This window comes from Parasteatoda tepidariorum, chromosome 6 (assembly GCF_982258835.1).
Source record: "Parasteatoda tepidariorum strain Cologne lab strain chromosome 6, Ptep-v5.0, whole genome shotgun sequence".
Lineage (NCBI taxonomy): Eukaryota > Metazoa > Arthropoda > Arachnida > Araneae > Theridiidae > Parasteatoda > Parasteatoda tepidariorum.
Window position 1 is genome coordinate 51,174,154 of NC_141760.1, and position 21,776 is coordinate 51,195,929.

At 25.7% G+C, this 21,776-nt stretch overlaps 1 long non-coding RNA gene across 1 annotated transcript; it reads left to right on the forward strand.

Moving 5' to 3' along the window:
* Window positions 1-312: 312 nt before the first annotated feature.
* Window positions 313-19,069, forward strand: LOC122268980 (uncharacterized). Its single transcript, XR_015434631.1, has 2 exons — window positions 313-1,030; window positions 13,839-19,069. It is a non-coding gene; the product is annotated as an uncharacterized LOC122268980 (long non-coding RNA).
* Window positions 19,070-21,776: the final 2,707 nt, after the last annotated feature.

Sequence of the window (21,776 nt, forward strand, 5' to 3'; positions counted from 1 at the left end):
TTCAAACTGCTTCAGAACTATTCATTATTTACAGCTAATTTAAGTCTAAATAGTCCCCATATTTTTTCCGAATAAAAATAAACTTTATATCTTACTTTCTGTCCAGTATTAAAGTGATGCTAAACATACAACACGTATATTATTTAAGCTGCTTAAAAATTCAACAATCAAAAACTGAATATACCGCATTATTTTTTGTATGACATTTATCTTTATTTAAAAAAGAAAGAAAAAAAAATTTTCTCATTCCTTAGATGAAAATTCCCTATGGAATTAAAAAAAAAAAAAAAAGAAGAAGAAAAAACTGGAATTCTGACGTTTTATGCTGCATCAAAATCGTTCTATTTTGCATCCGCTACTGCCTAGCTGACTTCTGGCCACTAAAAAATGACCTTGAATCGAAAGCTTCCTCCATATAACGGAGATAATAATACAAGTATAGACGAGGTCCGAATTACGCCAGACGTTCTTTCTCCACACACATGCATCCATTCATCTGGGCACACTGCAGTACTACATCTACCTCAAGACGGCGAGATTTTCTTTTCATTTATTTATTTTTTATACCTCCCAATCTCCATCCAAACCCTCTTTCCGGGTCGAAAGAGTTGAAATAATGCTCCCACGGTTGGAGTAGCCAGCATCTTAGAGTCAGGGGGGGGAGAAAACTCATAAAACCTTATAGAAGAAAGTGACTTGGAAATTATTTTGAATAAATCGTTTGCAGATTTCGAACACTAAATTTGAGATGCGTTTCTCTGGAGGAATTGGGTCATATCTCCTTCGAAATCTGGTATTGTCACGTGTTTAACCTTCACCGCGATGAGTGGGGAACGAACATTCCTTCCCCCAATTTTATTTACAGGAGGGTGAAGTTAAGTTTTGAAAACTTTAATGGAATGTGTTGGTAACAGATTTTGGCAGATGTTTTAAATTGGAACATGTGTTTGAAGGACTGCCGTTTTAAGAAAGGTGTTTTCTATTAAATTTTAAAGAATTGGATGTGGAAAGGGGTGTTATGCATCAACGGGTGAGTACGTATAGTGGATTTTTTTCTTTTTTTTCTTCTGCAAAAAGTTGTGTAGATCACTTTCTTCGTTCATATCTAGTCCAAGTTCAAAAATTTCAAGTTGAGTGCCTTATTTGTTGATTGATTCGTGGGACGTTTTCAGATCTGAATTTAGTATTTCAATAAAACGAGGAATGTAATGATTTTGTTTTTAAATTAGAATATTGTTAGGACCAAATTAAACTCGTAGTCTTCATGTAATTCAAGGATATTTCGCAATTTTTAATTTCGGTTTTTTTTCTTGAAGTATAATTACTTTATTAATATATTTATTTACACTTAAAGATTTAGGATTCCGTCTGGTAATTATCATAGTGATCAAACTATTCATATTTAAAATTAAAATCATAAATCTTAAAAATCTAAATAATTTGAAAAAAATTATGCTTTTAGGTTTTATTCTACAAAAATGTTTGATGAATGTATAAAACAAACTAAAATTCAAAGATGTATTTTATTTTACAATAAAAAATAGATAAATATTTTCTTTTCTAAGAACAAAGAAATTTTTAAATTCTTCATTTAAGTGTTTTTATTCTTTATTTAATTGTTAATGATGATCTTTAAATACTTTAATTGTTAATTGCGATACGAAGTCAAATTCTCAAGTTTAATGTATTTTATTACAAAATATTTTATTAATACTGTTGCTAGAGTTCGATTAAAATAGAAAAAAAATCTATTAAAATAAAAACATTCGATTAAAATAAAAATGAAATACATTTTATTGAAATAAATAAATAAATAAATAAATTCCAATAAAATAAAAAAAGATAAATTATCTTGAAATAAAAAATAAAATTAATTCTATTAACGTAAAAAAATTAATTCGATTAAAATAGAAAAAAAACCATTTAAATAAAAAAGATACATCTTATTAAAATCAATATAGTAATCTTAAAATAAGATTTATCTTTATATTGAAAATAATATTTATCTTTATGTTAATTGTTTGGTATCTTTTATTAGTCTTTCACTATACAGTAAAGAATTTAAGTAGACGTGTAAAATAAAATGTTAAATCAAGCATGAATTGCTCTCTCAGGGAGTTAAGTTTTTGAAAATTTTTCACGATTTTAGATTATTTCATTTTTTTTCATTTAGACTTCCTTTATTTTCTTACAATTATTTACTACTATTTTTGAAATTTCTCCGATTAATTTTTTCATTAATCTCAGGTTCATCAATATTAATATAAATGAACACCAATATTTAAGGTACATCAACAAAATTTTCATGTTTAATAATTATGATATAATTATAAGTCTAGTTTTTCATATATAATTGGAAGATTAAAAGGTAAAATATTGCAGTTTTTAGCCACTTCTTTAATTTTTAAATAATTAATGCAATTATATAATATACCTGCAAAATGATTTTTTTCAAGCTTTTCCTTAATTAATTACCATTTTGTTAGAAGAATTTATATGTGTATAATGTTTAGCAATAATATCGTTTTAATTATGTGACATCTAATATTTTGAGGACGTTCTCTAAATTTCAATTCTCTAAACTTTAATTTGATGAAACGAAATTCAAATCAAATTTTTTTAAAAAAAAATGTATATATTATTCTAAAAAAGTTGCAATTAATTCTAGAAAAACTAAAGAATCCCAATTACAATAAAAGTGGATAATTCTTTTCTCTGTTAAAATAGGAAATAGATATTCAGGTTAAGATTTTTTTTACAAAAATAGAAAATGGGCAGATATTTTTGCATGTTTACATCTGTTATATTGTTTTTAATATACACTCAAATCACAATAAACAATCACAAGTGAGAATTCACTATTTTAACATTCTTTTACCATGAATATACGTTTTTGGAAGAAAAAACTATTTTATAGGTGCTTAAAATAAATCAGGGGCTAAACTGTATTATGCAATTCGTGCATATGAAAAATGAAGCAATGCTTTTTCATTAGATATATAAATTTTACTATCTGAAGTAGTTAAACAGCATTAACTAGAAAAAAGAGTTTTAAAGTGAGACTGCAATATGAATCTTGACGAATGGAAATAGTATTTTTACAAAGTAGTAAACAAAATATTAACCCCACCCTCCTTCATTCACAAAAATAATTTACATCTATTTCCTTTTTTTTCTTTTTAATTATGCTCCAAAATAAAATATTTGAGGATGTTACTTCTCTTTTAGTTACTTTTTATAACAATTTATAATAATATAATTTTTAATTACACCAATACGAGATAAATAGCGATTTAGAATTACTTTAATTTACCTGAAATCGCATGTAATTTGTGCATTTTTTAGTTAGAATTTTAAAACCTAAATGTAAGAATTAGTATTATAATTCTTGTTCAAAAAAGTTTTACATAATATATAAGGATATCGTTTTTAACTAATAAAATTGTTTTTTTTTTTTTTTTTTTATATTTCTTGTAAAGTGATTTCAGTGAAATTTTGTTAACCTATGCCAGATAAACTATCATTTTGATTAGCAATTGTTACAAGTTTCATCAGTCTTTAAAAAATCGTAATTACTATAAAATTACAAATCTAAATGATCGCCATACATGATATTTTATAATATAAGGTATTAATTGATTTTGAATTTTTATGTACTATATTATCTAGTAAGAATTGACAAGTTATACAATTTTTCAAAAAAATATTAGAAATAATATTTAATTATTATCAATTTAATAATATAAAAATATCAATTTATTAAGACAATTAAAGTGAAAAATGTTTCATTTTCGTTTATTAAACGTAAATAAACATTGATTATGTAACATTAGTTATTAAGTTTAAATAAAATATTTTTGCAATTTTTTAATTTATGTACGCAAATGAAAAGAACTTTAATCCCGTAAACCACCATGTAAAACTTAACTTGCAATAATACTCCACTTTATCTGATTTAATCTACTTAGAAAGCTTAAAGCTTTTTATCTCAAATTATGTTATATGTTTATCATGTATTGTCTAATTCTCTTTAGTTTTATCCTAAATAAATTCTTCTCCTATCATACTGCTAGTTTTTTTTAAGACTATAATAATTTTTGTTTAAATTATGATTTTTTGTGTTTAATTATATGAATAATTTTTGTCTTAAGTTATCAGATTATATAAAATTATCGTTTCATATTATACGAGGCAAAAGTAAAAATCTCCTAAGTAAAACGTCAGTGTGAATATTCAATAAAAATATATATTTACTATGTGTTAGAATAAAATTTTAGTCGATTTTAAGGTGATAAGCTTGGTTTTTCATATTTTTAAGGTGATAAGTTACCTCACCCAAGCTGTGACTATGTACCTCAGAAAACAGTATTTTTAAAAATTTCATTGCCTTTTAGAATAAAGTTTCAAGCACCACATAAAAAGAGAATAGTGAAGATAAATACAATCTTTTATGATATATCCAGAACGTTGCGGTTTAAAAGATACATACATGTGCAAACAAAACGGGACGCAAAGTCATCTCGTTTTAGAATGTTAGAATGAAACAATTTAAAACAAGATATTTATTGTTTAAATTTAGCTTACGAAATGAACAGATTAGTTTTCATGAAATTTAAGGCATTTATGTTTTGCTTCAAAATATAAGATTAAAAGTTTTTTTTATTCTTGTTTTGTGATGAATTTTTTCCTCATCTTAATCACTCAGAAACACCAATTGCACGTGTTATGGAGGTTATAAAAGTCATAAATTTTTTTAAAAAATGGTTAAAAATTTAGCACTAAATGCATTACTTATGTTTAGTTAACATTATATTTAGGATGCATTATATCGGTTTTTTTTATAACGTTTGTAGTTTTAAAGACATTTTTCGTGCAGGATGTCACCACTTTGTACAAAAAATATTTAAAAAATATATATGCATTAAAAACTACAATAATAAAAAGCATCCTGTTAATTTTTAAATGAATCGGATGAAAATTTAAATTTATGTAGTTCGTAATTAGCAAATGAAATAGACAACATTTCGAAGAAAAGAACATTTTATTCTGGAGTTCATTTCTAATTACTATAGCCCGGATTTTGATGACCTAAAAAATCTCAACTAATGCCCTTAAAAAGTGCAAAAAATGCCCTTAAAAATGCAAAAATTGCACAAAAATGCCTTAAATAAAGCAAAAATATTGAATTAAAAAAATATTTTGGTCTTTAAAATTATTATGAGTCATTTAAAAAATATAAAGCAATGCAATACTTGTTCTACGTTCATTAAAGTTTGAAAAATATGTTTTATATCCTAAAAAACAAAAAAAGGAAAATATATTGACACCAAACAAAATATTTTCATTTTGTATAGAAACTTTAATGGATATAACAACCTCCATCTCATAATATTACTAAATATCAGAATTACATTGGATTATTAAATGTTTTTTGATAATTTGAAATGTAAACGAGCGTCTCTTGTCTGAAAGTAAATTTTCATTCCTGCAGAAGCTTCTTTCAACGTCTACTGATGTTATAGGTGCGTACTTGAAAAAGACGGTCTCACTTACTTAGAATTCTTCTTCAATTTGAAAAGATTTTGCTTCACCTGTTAATATTCCATAGATTTTCTTCATTGTTTGGAAGCCAGTGTAATAATGAAAATTGATAAAAAAAACAGTAAAAATTGGAAAAAATTAACAAAAAACTTTAAAAAATGCATTAAAATACGCCCCAAAATTTAAAGAAAAATGCCCTATAAATCTAAAAAAATGCTCTAATAGACAAAAAATGTTCACAAATGCAAAAAATGCAAAAAAATGCAAATGTCATCAAAATCCGGGCCTTACTAATTACGATATTTGGGTTTGGCACTTCTCTAAGACTGCGCCCGGGGGCAGATATCCCCCTCTAACTACGCCATTGTAAGCATGGGTTAAGAAGATTGAAATGTCATTATTTTTTGAATATAAACACAGTGACTAAGAAACGCCTTATTTTATTATGTTACATCACCCGTGTGTTTATAGAAAAGAAGGCAAAATTATTCATTGACCTTGACTCTAGTATTTCTTTTAAATCGATGCCCTTTTTTAAAAAAAAACATCTTTCAGAGTTAAAAACTAAGATAAGTTTGTTTTAAACTCATGAAACTAGGGAAGTATTCCCAAAGGATAATTTGAATTCTAATTTTTTTAAAATGTCATTGAAGTTGAACTACTAGGGCTCCCTATTTTTCTCTAATAATGAAGCTAAAATGAATTGTTTTTATAGCTTTTTATTTTTTACGGCTTACTGTTTTTCTAAAACTTAAATAAAAATAATAAAGTTTTTCCTTCCTTCTTTAGATTAGAAATTTTGAATTTTTATGGTTCTGCATTTTTTGCGATATTACAAAATAGAAATGTTTCCTCACAGTTTCTTAATTTTCACCTTTTTTTTTAATACTGAAACAAAATAGAAATGTTTCTTTATAGTTTAAAATGTAAATATATAGAGTGCTAAATTTTGAAAAAATTGATTTACAATTACAAATCGAACTTTTTATTGATCAAATAATAAAATAAATCAAATAATGTTTCTAATATTTTTATTTTATTTTTATTTATTGTTTCATTTAATTTTATTTTATTTATTTTTGTTTGATTGGACGTCTGTCATGCGTAGAAGAAGAATCGAAAAAGCATTGATAAATCCAATAAGAGTAAATTTTTAAAAACATAAAAATTACTTTTTTTTTTCACGAAGTAATTTAAAATATATTTTAAAACATCAAAATCTTTTCTTCTTTTAATGAAATCTGCTAAAAAAAATTTCAGGGAAAATTATATATAACGATAACAAATAAACAAATTTAAAAATGCTTATGCATTTGATGCATACATATTTATTTAAATTCAGAAGTATGCTGATAAAATAAAATCACGAAACAAATTTACACAATGCATAATTTTTATGACTATTTATTTCTATGAAAATGAATGAAAAAAGTTTGCAAAAATTACTAATATTTTTGTTTCCCTTTCAGTATAACTCTTAAGTAATAAAAATCTTAAGTAATAAAAATTTTGCTAAAAGAATTAAAAGCATAAAATTGCATTACTTTTTTTCTGTGAAATTTAATTTCAGAGAAATTGATCCTATGAAGATCAACTGACAGAATCAAACAATTATAAAAATCAATAAAAGTCTAATAAATTATAATATAGTAAACTATTATAAAATAAGACAAAATTAATAAAAGATTATTTTAATAAAACTTTGAAACAATTTCTTTATCTTCAATTTTCTAAGAGAATTTCAGACCAAACTTGGACTAAACAATTGTTTCAAAAATGGGTAAAGTTATTAAGTTTGTAATATTTATCAGAACTGTTAAAAAATTAAGAAATTTGTTTATGCAATTTATATAATAATTTTTTATATTAAAGTTTTTCTGTAATTGAGGGTAAAAATTGTGTCTCCCCTATTTTTACATGTTTTTATAGCAACCCATACATTGTGAATATCTGAATATTTTTTTTTTCAAAAATAAATAATATCTTTGTAATAATGATACCTGTAACAAAAACACTACAAAATTTCGTAACAACCTTAACATAATAAAAATATAAATATAATATTTTTATAATTAGTTGGTTGAATTATTTCAATTGAATTTTTTGTGTGCATACTTAAAACTACGTTTTACGTGTGGTATTTTTCTCTCTATTTCCGTAATTTTGTAAGTCTATACTCATATATAATGTTAATATACATACAAAGCATGAAACTTTTGTTTTCAAGATTGAAATTTTAGCCGTTATTTAATAGTATTCTTCGCACTGCTTTTATTTGTTTCACTAAATTTGATCTTTCATCCTATTTATTGCATATATTGTTGAATGAACTATATTTTAAAATCAGAATTAGATATTGTTCTCGTTAAATAATTTAAAACATTTCTGATTTACAAATGTCTATGTAAAACTTATTGACATTTTAATATAGGCTATAGTTTTAGTACATTCTGGACAACTATTTTTAATTATGAGAGTAAAAATTCAAGGTTCTAAATATGCATTTTCAAAATTAAAAATTCTGTGGACTGATGCAGAAATTGAATTATAAGTAAACACTGAAATTAAATTTTCCGACAATTTTAAAAATAAAATTTTAAATCGAAAATATATCTTCAATCAATTGTAATCTATAAATTAGTGGTAGGTCTAAAAATAAAAGGACAGCGGATAATTACATAACACTGCTAAAAGCAACGCATTTATCTATTTTATAAAAGTTAAAATGTGGGATCTTTTTTTTTCTTCTCATTTTAACATAGAATTTATGATTTATAATAATTTCTTTTGGTTTGTAAAGTTCAGGTTAGTAAGCAAAAAATCTCATTTTTACTGTACTAATATTTTAATATTTTATAAAATAATTGATAAACAATACTTTTCGCTAATTTGTTGAAAAATTTATGTTAGGAAATAATTTTTAAGCAATATTTTGCTTAATCATTTTGAAATATGAGTGATTTATATAAGAATTACTTTTGAAAAATAAACCATTGCTGTAAAAATAATATTTTACTAAAAACATTAAATATTATATGCCTCCTATTAACTTAAAGAAAAAATTTGTATCTTTTATAATTGATATGCTTAAACAAAAGTTTTCATAAAGATATTTTATGTGTAAGTTCATAAACATGCATAAATTTTACATCTATTAGAAAATTTTTGGGCATTAATTTTGATGCATAAAAGAGTAAGAATTTACAAATTATAACTATTTTTCGAAAACTTATTTTTGTTTTATAATTTTTTTCATTACTTGCAATTAAAATCTTTAATTTCTAAATTCTTGCTCGCTTAAAAAACCATGATTGATTATTGGTAATTTTCTCCTATTATTTCAGATTATTTCTTTGAGATTTAATAAATCTATTTTTCTTACTTTCTTATTCTTTTCTTCCTTTTTTTTCAAAAAATCTTTCTTTCTGTGTTATTATTATATTATATGCATTATGTGTTGCGCATTATTATTATTTTTTTTTTTTTATCTTCAACTAACAGAAAAATAAGCATGGTAAAGTAAAAAATAAGCAAAAAAATTTTAAAAAAATACATAGGACAAATTATAAAGAGAAGCAACATTTTCATTAAAATGTTAAAGAAAAGCAAGTTATTAAATTAATTTTAATTTTAAACAATCTTTTTTCTCTATTAAAATTTAAAGAATTTACTATATAGGAAGGGATCTCTGTTTTTTTCTTTTTTAAAAATTGTGTGAAAATGTTTTGCTTGAAAAAATTTAAAATTTCACGAAATAAAATAAATTCTTGATACTGTAAAAATGTCGGACATTTTGGAAACCATTTTGAAGAAGACAGCTTGTGCATTTTTATGAAAATAATAACTTGTGCCGCCATCTGTCGTCAATAGAAGAAAAAATGCCTTATTCTTTTGAGAAATACGAAACCTATTTGGCATTAGTTTACGCATGCGCTCTTTTATAAAGCAATTTCATTATAGGGTTTTGAGTATGTATTAAAACTTATTAAAGCTTGTTTAAAACAAGGAAAAATTAATGCAATTAGGAAAAAATTAAATTCCATTGTTTGACCTAAAATTCGAAGAAAAACTTATGAAAGGTATCACTAAGTATTTTAGGAAATGAAGAACAAAATTTTGCATTATTAAAATAATTGAAACCATAGACATATTTAACTTTTGTCAATTCATGATCAATACAGTGCATATTTAATTATACTTTTTGTAATTTTAAATCGCAGATTATGAAATAATTTTATTTTATGGTGGAAATAATAAACCAAATAGTGACAGAAAAAGGGCAATTTTCTGAACTAAGAAATTATTATAATTATATAATTCTCTGAAAAAAGATTTTTAAATTTCTTAAAATGTGCTAAATTTGTTACAAAATATATCAATTAATAAACAAGAGATAAATGTAACACAACTTCATTCAATTATTATTTCAGAATTACTTTTTTTCTAAAAATCATTACATAGTTTTCATATAAGCTTTTTTATGTTTCTAAAAAGAAAATTTCTTTATGTATAGTTTTCTTACATTGTTAATACAATGTTAAGACACAAAAAATAATAACAAGACTCTACTCAATTTCATTGTGGATACATTTTTAATTTCTCAATGATATACCATAATTTTCATCAGATTGGTTTCCATTTTATAAAGAAAACTTTACAACCTAAAACGAACTAATTAAGATGAATTATTAAAGAAATATTCCTATTAAATCGTTCTTATACTATTTATTTTTAAAAGTGACAAGTATTCAACATAGTTTCATTTTTTATCATGTTCATCAAATAAAGAAAAAAGGAAATCGAAGAAAAAAAATATTATTAATGCATATTTAATAATACCCAAGATAATGCTTGCGCTTATATAATTTTTATTCTTTAAATATCAATTAGATTCTCGACAATTCAATAAAATAGAGTTTTTGAAAATATTTGTATTATATTTTAAAGATACAGTAGAAAAATGAAGAAAAGAACAAATTTTTCGAAAATTATTTTTCATCCTTCTGGAAATAAGACTTAGTGAAGAAATGAGTTTTTAATTTTAGTTTTGTTCAATTTTTTAATTAAACTCAATTTAGGGAATACTATAACATTTTACTGGAACTATAAGAAAGTTCTATGACATATGAAAGAATTATTAGCCCTATATGTTGGAAAAGACAACTCATCCATGAAACCTAGATATCAATTCTACTTGTTTTTATGTACTTGGAAATCATACATCTTTGCTTAAATATGATGGTTAAATTAAAAATTTCCTTAGGTAGTACAAAAGCATAAAATCAAGTTTAAATAACCCTGGAATTACATTATACTTGATATCATTACCATTTAACCTATCTTAGTGAAATTGTAATTAAGTGTTATTTATAATAAGAATAGAAAAGCTTTGCTGCTTATAAGCAAGCAATTTATATAAATGTATAAAACTATTTAGAATTATGAATTTGATGAAAAATTTTATGAAATACTAATCTAAAAATTTGTTACGAATGAACAAAAAAGCAGTTATTTCTTACTTAAATATTTTTATTAGTATGCTTATGTCTTATAGACATAGCTATTGTAGACTAATATACTATTTTTTAATTTAAATTTGAATTGAATTTAAATTGACTGAAATTTAATTGAAATTCAATTGAAATTTGATTGATTTTTGATTGAAATTTAAATTGAATTTAAATTTTATGTCAGTCCCGTTTATTCCGTCCTTGTCTCACTAAACCATTTTATCTTACGTAGCGCTTCTTCAACAATTTATGTTGCATCTGATAAAAAGTTGCATTGTGACACATTTGCTTTTATAAAAACATCAAATTTAGTTTTATATAAAGTTACCGTTAAAGTATATAATTCAGTTATTTCATAGAATTAGGGGTCGGAATAGGCTGGTCGGCAGGGCGGAGGACTCACGTTCGTGAGTTCGAATCCAGCCTTTCGACTGGTGCACGTTAAATTTGTCGGGTCACAAAGACCTCCATTTTCTATAACAAATTATACCTCTGGGGGTGCTGAATTGGAGATTGATCGTTCTGTGGTTCAGGTCAAAATTACGATCTGTGGATGAATGAATGGATGTGAGAATGGATCAGCCGTATAAAACGGGTGTGACTTATGTGTGTGGTAGAAGTCGAATTATTGGCCATAAGATGGCGCCACTGTAAAACAAGAACAGTGACACCCCCTCTGCCTTATTGAGCGACGACAACAACAGCATTTCAGAAAATAACTTGGTTTTTCATGAAGTAACTAGACAAGTTAGTTAAAGTATATAATAGATAAAAAATTTCATACTTTTCCTATTTATTCTATGAAATATTTAATGATGACCGTTAAAGTAAAAAATAAACAATTTCAAAGTTATTTTGTAAATTAATTGATCATAAATAGGTAAAATCCCCCGAAAAATGCATTTTATCCCTTTTGCGGATGATTAATTGATAAATAATAAGGAAAAGTAGGTGATATAATTTATTATTGCTTATATTAATAACTACGTCATATTAAAAGCAACGAAATGACGCGCACCTACACTCACATGTCATTGCAAAGCAGCTTTAAGCTGTTCTGAATTGACTAAAAGCAGCTAGAACCGGTTCAAAGAACTTTCTAGTGCTGTATTTCATACTTTAACGATCAAATAATCGTTATTCTATAGAATACCTGGATAAATCGTAAAATTCAATAATTTTATATACTTTATCTGACTTGCCTGGTTATTTCATGAAATAACCAGTTATTCTATGAAATAACGGGTTTCACACTTTAACGGTAACATATATATAGACTAAAAATATTATAATGTTATTCTTTAAAACTTATTTATTTGCATATTGCATATTTATTTATTGTACTGTGTACATGTGACGGCTATTGCCCTTTATTTTTTTCTGTAAATGTGAGAAATAATTACGGTAGTGAGAAAAGGAAAGTGAATTTGTACAGTCGTGTCAGTCAAAATGATATATATTTTGATATTTTTTTCTCTCTAATTTTGCGTATGTAATGGCATTTGTTAGAAAATAATACTTTTAGAAGTAATGAATTATTTTTAAAATGGTTCATAAACATATCTGGAGAATATCCGTCTTTTAATAACAGAGCTAGAATGTTTGTATCAAAATTTCTACTACACTGTTAGAATTTTCATTTTGAAATTATGGTAAAATAATCGGCAGGTTTACAGAGAAGAAAATTTTTTATCTTTACGGTTTTAAACCCGTTTAAAACTAGTACGGTTAAAAAGCCATGAATAAAAAAAAAATTACGGTTTTATAACCGTTTATAACTAGCATGGTTTCGAAACCGTAGAAAAAGATAATTAACTGGGCATTGGATATATTTTAGCAGCTTTATGGTGCTACCATCTAGGCGTGAATGAGATTATCGTACTCTAATAGTTCAAGGATAGAATTTAGGGAGTGTAAGATACGGGAAACTATTCATGCGTTAGAGGAAATATTATGATGTCAACGCTGAAACTGGAACCCCCGATCTGCCGGTCATCAGATAAACATATTAGCCCTCTCGGCTATAATATGTAGCAATCAGAAAGGAACTAAGTGGCTTCATTAGGTGATCCTAGTTGGTGCGATAAAATTCTGGTTGTGAAACCATATTAGATGAAAGCAGTTAATAAACGGTTTTTCTCACAGTGAACAGTTTGAATACCATCTTTACGGTTATTGGACTGTATCGTTTGAATATGGTAAAGTAACAATTAAATAGATTGTCATTTAACAATTTTTTTCAAGAAGTTTCTAACAGTGTAGAGTGTTGGCTAAAGATAAGATTTAGACAAAACTTCCATTTGTTTTGCTTAATTCTGATCTCAAAAAAAATTTTTTTTCAATTAATTATAGAGGATTTTTCCTTGCACTTATTTTCTTCTTAAATATTAAATAAGTCGTGTACAAATAAAAAATGGCAGCTGCAAATCAAAGATTTAACTTATGCAACAGAGGTTCCTGTCAAATACTAAAATGGTCCTATAATAGAGAAATATTATGACATAATTAAAAAATGGTTATTTGCCAAAATCAAATAATTATGACAATTTTCCTTGTATTGTTTTGATATTCTGCACCAACACTGTCACAAAGAGACAACATAGTATTAATTAAGTTAAAAAAAAAATTAGGAAAATCAAAATTTAAAAAAAAAATTCTGTAAGAAGCAAAAGCTTTATGATAAATCGTATCTTTCTTATCTTGATATTTTAAGTTAAGTTGTTTACATAGTGCTCACTAATTTATTTATTATTTACTAATTTGTATACAATTGTCTTCCTGCTTTAGGTTTTACTCTGAGTTTGAAATTTTATTGAAAAGAGCTAAGTTTGAGCGGACAATTTGGAAGAAATATCAAGGAACAAGCAGAAGGTGATGGTATTCATACAGATCTTAAACAAGGATTTAAAAACACATTTCAAAACTATATATTTAAGAAACCATATGGGTAATTAGAAAGAGTAGAAACTTTGCTGAAAAATTGAAGAGGTTTGGAAATAGCTTTAAAAAAAATTGTTGGTTCAAAATTTTGTCACCAGAGGGCGAATTAATGTTTAAAAAAATCTATTCTGCAAATGGAAAAGTGTGCTTTAAAAAAAAAATTTTTATATAAAATCTTCTGGCTCAGACTGAATGATACTAAAATAAACCATAGACGAATTAAAATAAAATAGCCGCATCATGATTTCCATCAGCACAATAAGTGATTTAAAAAAATAAAAAATAATGTAATTCACATAGTGGGACAGTCCATGAAATACTTTATTGAGACACATAGCCTTACCCGCATGATTCATTGCTTACAACTTTTTTGGAAATAACGTCATTTTATAAAAACAAAACTTAATTACCAATTTTACATCATCAAAAAAGTAATATAGCATTTGTAAGTTGTTTTAAAAAAAATGTCCTGAATTTTTCTTTTATCCACATCTGGTACAGTTCAATTAAATTTTTAGGACTGTTAATGTTTGAACGATAACGTGTCTTTAATTTGCTTTGCTTAATATGATACATAAAAGCGGAATTAGGACAAATTTCGAAAACAATGTTTTAAATTAAATGAGTTAAGAACGGTGGCTAAAAAATTAACATATTTATACTTACAGGAATTATAATACAATTTTTTAAATATACACGGAAATGAACCATTGCTGCTTATTTGAAAAATTAATATAAGATTTTCTGGTAATTTGAAATTTAATTATTCAAGTTAAAGCTTATTGGATGAAAAAAATTTCCAACATTTAAAAAAGGGGAGAAACTAGTAAAAACATAATACAGTCGAAAGATTTTATAAAAATGAGTATTTTTTTAAAATTATTATTGAAGTGTGGTGGAAATCAACAAACATGATTAGCGTATGGGAAACACAAAGCATAAAACCTTTTTTTTTTGGGGGGGGGGGCTTTACATATCATCTGTTATTACACTACAGTGCAAATGTAAATCTGAATTCTTTAAAAAGATAATTTAAGACAATTTATGAATCTAAGATTTGGTCATAAATGAAATTACTTTGTTTTTTACTCAGAGTACTGTTTGATATTTCTAAAAAAACTTAATTTTGGTTAATAAAACCAAAACATACAGTATTTAAATCATTCGTGTGCTTATTTTTCCGGTCCATTTACCAGAAATTCTGTTTTTGAAATCATAGTTCTTATCACCACACATTTTGTAAAAAATATAAAACTTGAAAGTAAATTTAACCGAATAAATAATGCCAGGCTCTAAATCATGATAAAATTAAAAAATTTTATTATATATTATATAACTTTAGTTAATTATTAATTTTATCGAAATCATTACCAGAGCGCTTCGGTAAAAATTACCGAGCTCTTTAGTGTTCCTATAGAGCTAGAAACATGGTATATTTTAAATTTTACCATATTATGGTAGTGTTATCAATCAGAAAATCACAGTGAAATAAAAGTAATAACGTGTGTGCCATTTCTTATTCATAAAAGAGAAAAGCACTTAAGTAGTGCTAACTTTTAGTGTAGCACTTAATCATTATATTGAAATATACGAATGGCAGAAGAGCCTAAAGTACAGCAGCAGACACAAGTACTACGCACTTAATGTAACGAAATGAAATAGAGTCACCAACTAAATTTGACGCAAAAAAAGTTTATTTATTATTACTGGGAACTATTTTACTGTACCTGGAGATCGTCATAAACTTTGAGGATTATTTATCCTTATTTTCATAACAGTATCAAACAAAATTTCAGCTGTTTTGTTAGCAATTTAATAACATATGGAAATAAAAAGTTATGTACAAACTTCTATTTATATATAAATTTCCCGTTAAAATTCCAATATTTAACTAATCAGAAACGGGTTATGACCCGTATCTTTCTAGATCTACCCTATCAAATCTGACTGGATCACCATGTAACCTTTCGGGATGTGGACCACTTCTCAAGACAGTATCCTTTATTATTGTTTTTGTTATGTATTCAGTTTATTGTATTATCGTATTAGAATGTATTAGTGTATTGTATTACCATATTTTGTTTTTGTTCGTATTTCACATTGAGAAAAAAAATTCTGGTAAAATTACCTAACTGTATCGTAATAAAATTTCTGGAAATTAAAACCATAATTCCGGTTAATAAAATCAAAATGTTCGGTATTTAAATCACTCATTTGGTAACTTTGTTCATATGGTACTGACTCACCGGAAATTCTGGTTTTTATAACTATAGTTCTTATTACTACACATTTTATCTATATAAAAAAATACAAAACTGAAAAGTAAATTTAACCGAATAAAAAAAATTATGCCATGCTCTAAGGTATCATAATAAAATTACCAAATTTTAAAACATATTACAGAACCATATTTTACTATTAATTTAAAAGACTCTGCATTTTACCATATTCTAGTTGTTTTGACTACACTCTTTTTCTCAACGAGGAATTATCAGAATAATCTAGTTAACATTTAGTACAGTACAAAGATGAATCATCTGTACTTTTACCCCCAAATTCTAATTTTAATATAAAGCAACATTCAGTACGTACCTTTTCGTCTCATATTAGCAGTTTGAATATATCAGAATACAAAGTGACTTACATAATTGGGATAATTTCTGCGGTATTAGGAAACAATTTGATTCCTCACATAATTAAAGTGATATGTATCAATAAATACTAAATTAAGACGTCGGAAAATGTTTACAGTGGCTGATTTATGACTGCACTCAATGTTGTAATTTATATATTTCATCACTCGATTCAAGACTGCTCAAATGATATTTAAAAACTTTCTTCTTAAAATAAATAATTTTTGAAAGTCTCAAATTTTCCACAATCATTTAGTAATATTTCTAATTATGTAATATATTTTAGCACTAATTGTGCGTCAATATTTACTGACAATTAAATTTTAAAAAACGTGAGCTTTTACCAGGATTATAAAATAATAATAGTTGAATTTGTATATCCTTGAAATAATAGAATTGATATAGAATTTATAAGTCCTTTATTTTTGATGTAATTTGCATATCCTTGAATTGCCACCTTAAATATGGATCAATTTCAAGGTTCAGTGCCATTATTGTTTTCCGAAAAATATCCTCTTTAAGATGCAAGTAATTTTGTATTATTCTTCTCTACATTTTAAGAATTAAAAGATACCCTCTAGAGCAAGAAATACAGAATTATAGGGAATTATTGAAGATAGAATATTATTTTAAATAAATTATCGTAAAGAGAATTGAAAATATAGTTATTCAAAACATTCAAAACAAATTTTTTTCCTCAAAGTTATTACCAGAAACTAAAAATTCTAATGAAAACAATATTTTAATGCAATTATGTGATTTATAACGGCGTTAAGTACTTTAAATTGCATTCTAAAATTGTTATATTAAACAATTAATAAAAATATAAGAATTTGCATTACTTAAACTTTAAGGAAAATGTCACATTTTCAAATATTTATATCTCAAGATAAATTTGATCAATTTTACTTTAAATTTTGAATTTTGTTATTTAAAAATAAATCGATGAAAAAGATATAAAAATTGTATTTCTTGTCTGTAAATAAATAAAATACTGAATAATTATATAAAGCAATTATCTTTAAAAAAAATAAATATTATCATTGTGTACATTAATCTTTGATTTGGAGAAGAAATGTTTTGTGCCTGATTACGCAACTTGATTAATAAATAGCTTTAACTAATTAGAGTGTTAGAGTTTCTTTAAATCATTAAAAATGGCTTATAGAGCATGAAAACTTATAAACAAATGTGTGAAAAAGATTCAAATGATATAAAATAATTAATTGTTCTTTAAAATTACGTATTCCTATTTAACAATTTTTTATCCGGTTTCCAAATGACGCTGAATTTCACGTAACAAAATAAAGCAAAAAATTCTAAACTGTGTTAAATTAATTATTTTAAAAAAATTTTTATGAATTAATTTCCATTGTACAACATTTTTTTCTTCTTTTAAAAGATTAAAATAAGGTAAAAGGCATAAATATTTAAAGAATCAATATCTACTTTTTCTTAAAAATTTTGCTTTACATCTATTTTACTTCAAAAATGTGCAGACGTGCTAGCAGTTGAATTCAATACAGCTTATATATTAACCAATATGTAAATCTACTCTGTTAAGATTTTCATTCTAAAATTATTGTAAAATAACCGGCAGCAGTCTGGCCATCCAATAAACCGTAAAGATTACGGTAAAGAGCATTTTTTTTTACCTTTGCGGTTTTGAAACTGAATACAACTAGTATGGTTAAAAAATCATGAATACAAAACTATACGGTATTTTATGCTTTTAAAACTAACATGGTTTCAAAATGACGGAAATGATAGGCTTTTTGTGTTAAGCATTTTTATGGTGATGTTATCTATGCGTGAATAAGAGCATCGTATTCTAATATTCCAGGGTCACAAATTGGAAATTGAAAGATAATGGAAACTCTTCACGTGCTGATGGGAATGGAAGAAACATTGTGTGTCAATACTGGGACTCGATCCCCCGTTCCGTTGGTCACGAGGTTGACAGATAAACCCTCTCCGCTGTAATATGTACCCAACTGCAAGGAATTATGTGGCTTTATTAGGTGGGCCTGGTGGGTGCAATAAAATTCTGATCGTTTAACCATATTAGGTGAAGGCAGCTAATAAACAGTACTATTAACGGTACACATAATAACAGTTTGAATACCATCTTATTTATGGCTATTTGACTGTTTTATTTGAAAACGATAAATGACAATTAATTAAATTGTTATTTAATCATTTTTTCTGAGATATTTCTTACAGTGTATTAGGGTTTCCAAATAAACTTTACCTATATCTTTAATAGAATGCTCTAACATTGTAACAAATAACACCTCAATAACTCCATCGAGATATTACTGTCATCCTCTAACACTTTTAGTGAATACTTTAATGAATCAATTTTGCCCATCGGATTTATACCATGGGGCCATAAATGCCAATTGAAACATTTGCAGAAAACTTCTTAGTAAGTGTTTTAGGTTGTGTTATTGTCAAAAAAAGGAGATTATGTAGGATGTTCCATAATGACCACCTTTAATACACATTTTTAGAATCATTTTCTAAAATGAAGTTGAAAGCAGTATAAATGTAAGGAAAGTAAAAGTAATATTTTAATGGAGGAAGTAATAACTCTATCAGAACCTAATTAATCATTATTGTAAGAAAGTGGAAATGAAAACATTCCATTCCTTGACGTAAAGAGAGGGAAAGTACCTAATTTTATCTAAAATAAACATTGCTTTTAACTTTTTCAAAAGTTATAAATACCATAGCTTCTTATTTAATGAGCCTGTTTAATTAAGCGGCTGGATTCTATGGATCATTTAAGTGAAAAAAGATACTTCACAGCACTAAAAGCTTACAAATTAATAAATCCCTTTTTTTTTTTGATTAACTTCATTTAAAACTGGTAAACTTTTGATTTTTTGAAGACCTTCTACAATTACTTCTTTAAACCAAAAGTTAATTTTCGATTAAAATATTAAGCATATTGCAGTGTGGGACATGATTTGTAATGTTTCCATATTTTCTTCATTAAAAGTGGAAACAATTTAATTTGTAAAGCTCGTCTGATAGATAACCCAGGGTAAAGGAGAAATCTTAAGTATAAGCTTACAGAAAAGGTTAAGAAGACGGCATTAATCACTATTTTTTGTTTCTATGATCTTCGAGATGCAATTTTAAATTAAAATAATCTAAAGTAAATAAAAGATACTATGTTTTTTTAAGGTATTTTTTTGGAATTATGGAATTCTCTTTCAATTTATAAAAACATGTCCCATCCCTCTTTAATGCATGTATGGGATAGGACCTTTTTCTTATAATTTTAATCTGTTCATAAAGCTATTCTTTTAATAATCAAATTTACCTCATAATTACTAATTTATAATTATATTTAAAATTATTACTATGTTTATCATCGAAATTATATTTAAAAATATTAATATGTATATGTTTTAAAAATAAGAGCATTTTTTAACTCTATGTTTGAAACTTACTGTATTTTAACAGTAGAAATAAAATAATAGCAAATATTTTTGTGATAGATGTCTTGTCAGTTTCTACTGACCCTATCTAAATTATTTTGCAATATTATAATTTTATATTAATTCGTACGAATACAAAAGTGTTCGTAAAATGCTTACTGATAAGCACAAAGCTCTTGGTTTAAAAAAATGTGAAGCAAAATATTTTCATGAAAAAATAAGAAAAACAGCAAAACTTCCTTGTCAAAACCTAGTGAGTCATTATTTTAAAAAAATATTTTTTCTGATAACAAATCATCATTATAACTATAATAACTGAATATGAACTCCATGGCTTAAATTAAATATGCATTTATTGTAATTTGAAAACAGAAACCTGTTTTGTTATAGTTGAAAGAGTTAAGACGTTTTCATATCCTCCTATTTTGTGTCTCCTCAACACAGAAATATATTTTTTAAAAAATAAATAATTAATTCTAAATGTTTGATGAGGATCTGTGGCTATATTAATTTGAAAAACTAAATATTGCTCAATGAAATCAGTTTCCTCATATAAAGTAAGAATAATACAATCATGGTTTCAAACCAATTATCTCTCTTTTATAAGAATTTTGAAATGGTCGCAATACATCTATGAAATAAAGATCTATATTATTCTATTTTAAAAACTAAAGTTTGCCTTTCAAGTTTAAAAAAATTGGAGTACCTTAAATTTTTTTTAACACGAACCTACGTTCCTCAAACTGGTTTTGATAACTTCAGTTAAATTTGCAGTGGAGCTCTATATTTATTTTATTAAAAGGGAAGAGGGCGATAGTGGAAGTAATTTTTAATTCTATATGCCTTCAAGTGTAATATTTATTTTTACAAAAAAAGTTGAAATTTTTATTTATTATGCTTTTTATAAACATGGCTTTTTAACTTTTATCTTTCTTATTATGAAATACATACATAATAAAATAATTAGGCAAACTTAAATTTAATTTACAAAGGAGAACATGAAAAAGCAGATAAAACATGGATAACTTACCAAAAGAATTCGTGATAGTATATGCAATTATCCACCACAGCACATTTGTTGAGCGCTCCATACAAATGCAAGACGAGCTGCATCAGTCTCATTTATGTGTCAGTAGTGTTATTTTTTAATATAGTTTCGATAATTCATGTTTCTCTATAAAGCAACACCAATAAACATTTTTAAAAACACATCTATGTCTTTTCTTTTACAAAATCATACGCTGTGCATATTATAAAAGTAGTTACCCTGCATCGATAGTAAAAATACATGCTAAATCAGAAATGAACTCACAGCATTGAAAATTGATGGTCACTTAATAAAAGCACCATCAATATTTAAAGTATATACCGAAGAGCCAATAAATTATGACCACCCTCCATCTATAACAATGGGCTCGCCCAGGTTTTCATGGTTTCTCGCCCAGGAACAATGTTTTCATGAGGCACATTAGGACCCATAATCTTCATAGAACAATCCCTGACGCCTGTAAGCTACTCGAACATAGTTGCAGACCAGGTTTACCCATTCATGGCAACAGTTTTTCCTGCGGGGGATGGTGTTACCAACAGGATAATGCACCATGTCATAAGGGTCGAATAGTCATGGATTGGTTCGAAGAACATTCCAGTGACTATCAAATCATGTCTTGGCCCCCAAATTTACCTGACCTTAATCCAATTGA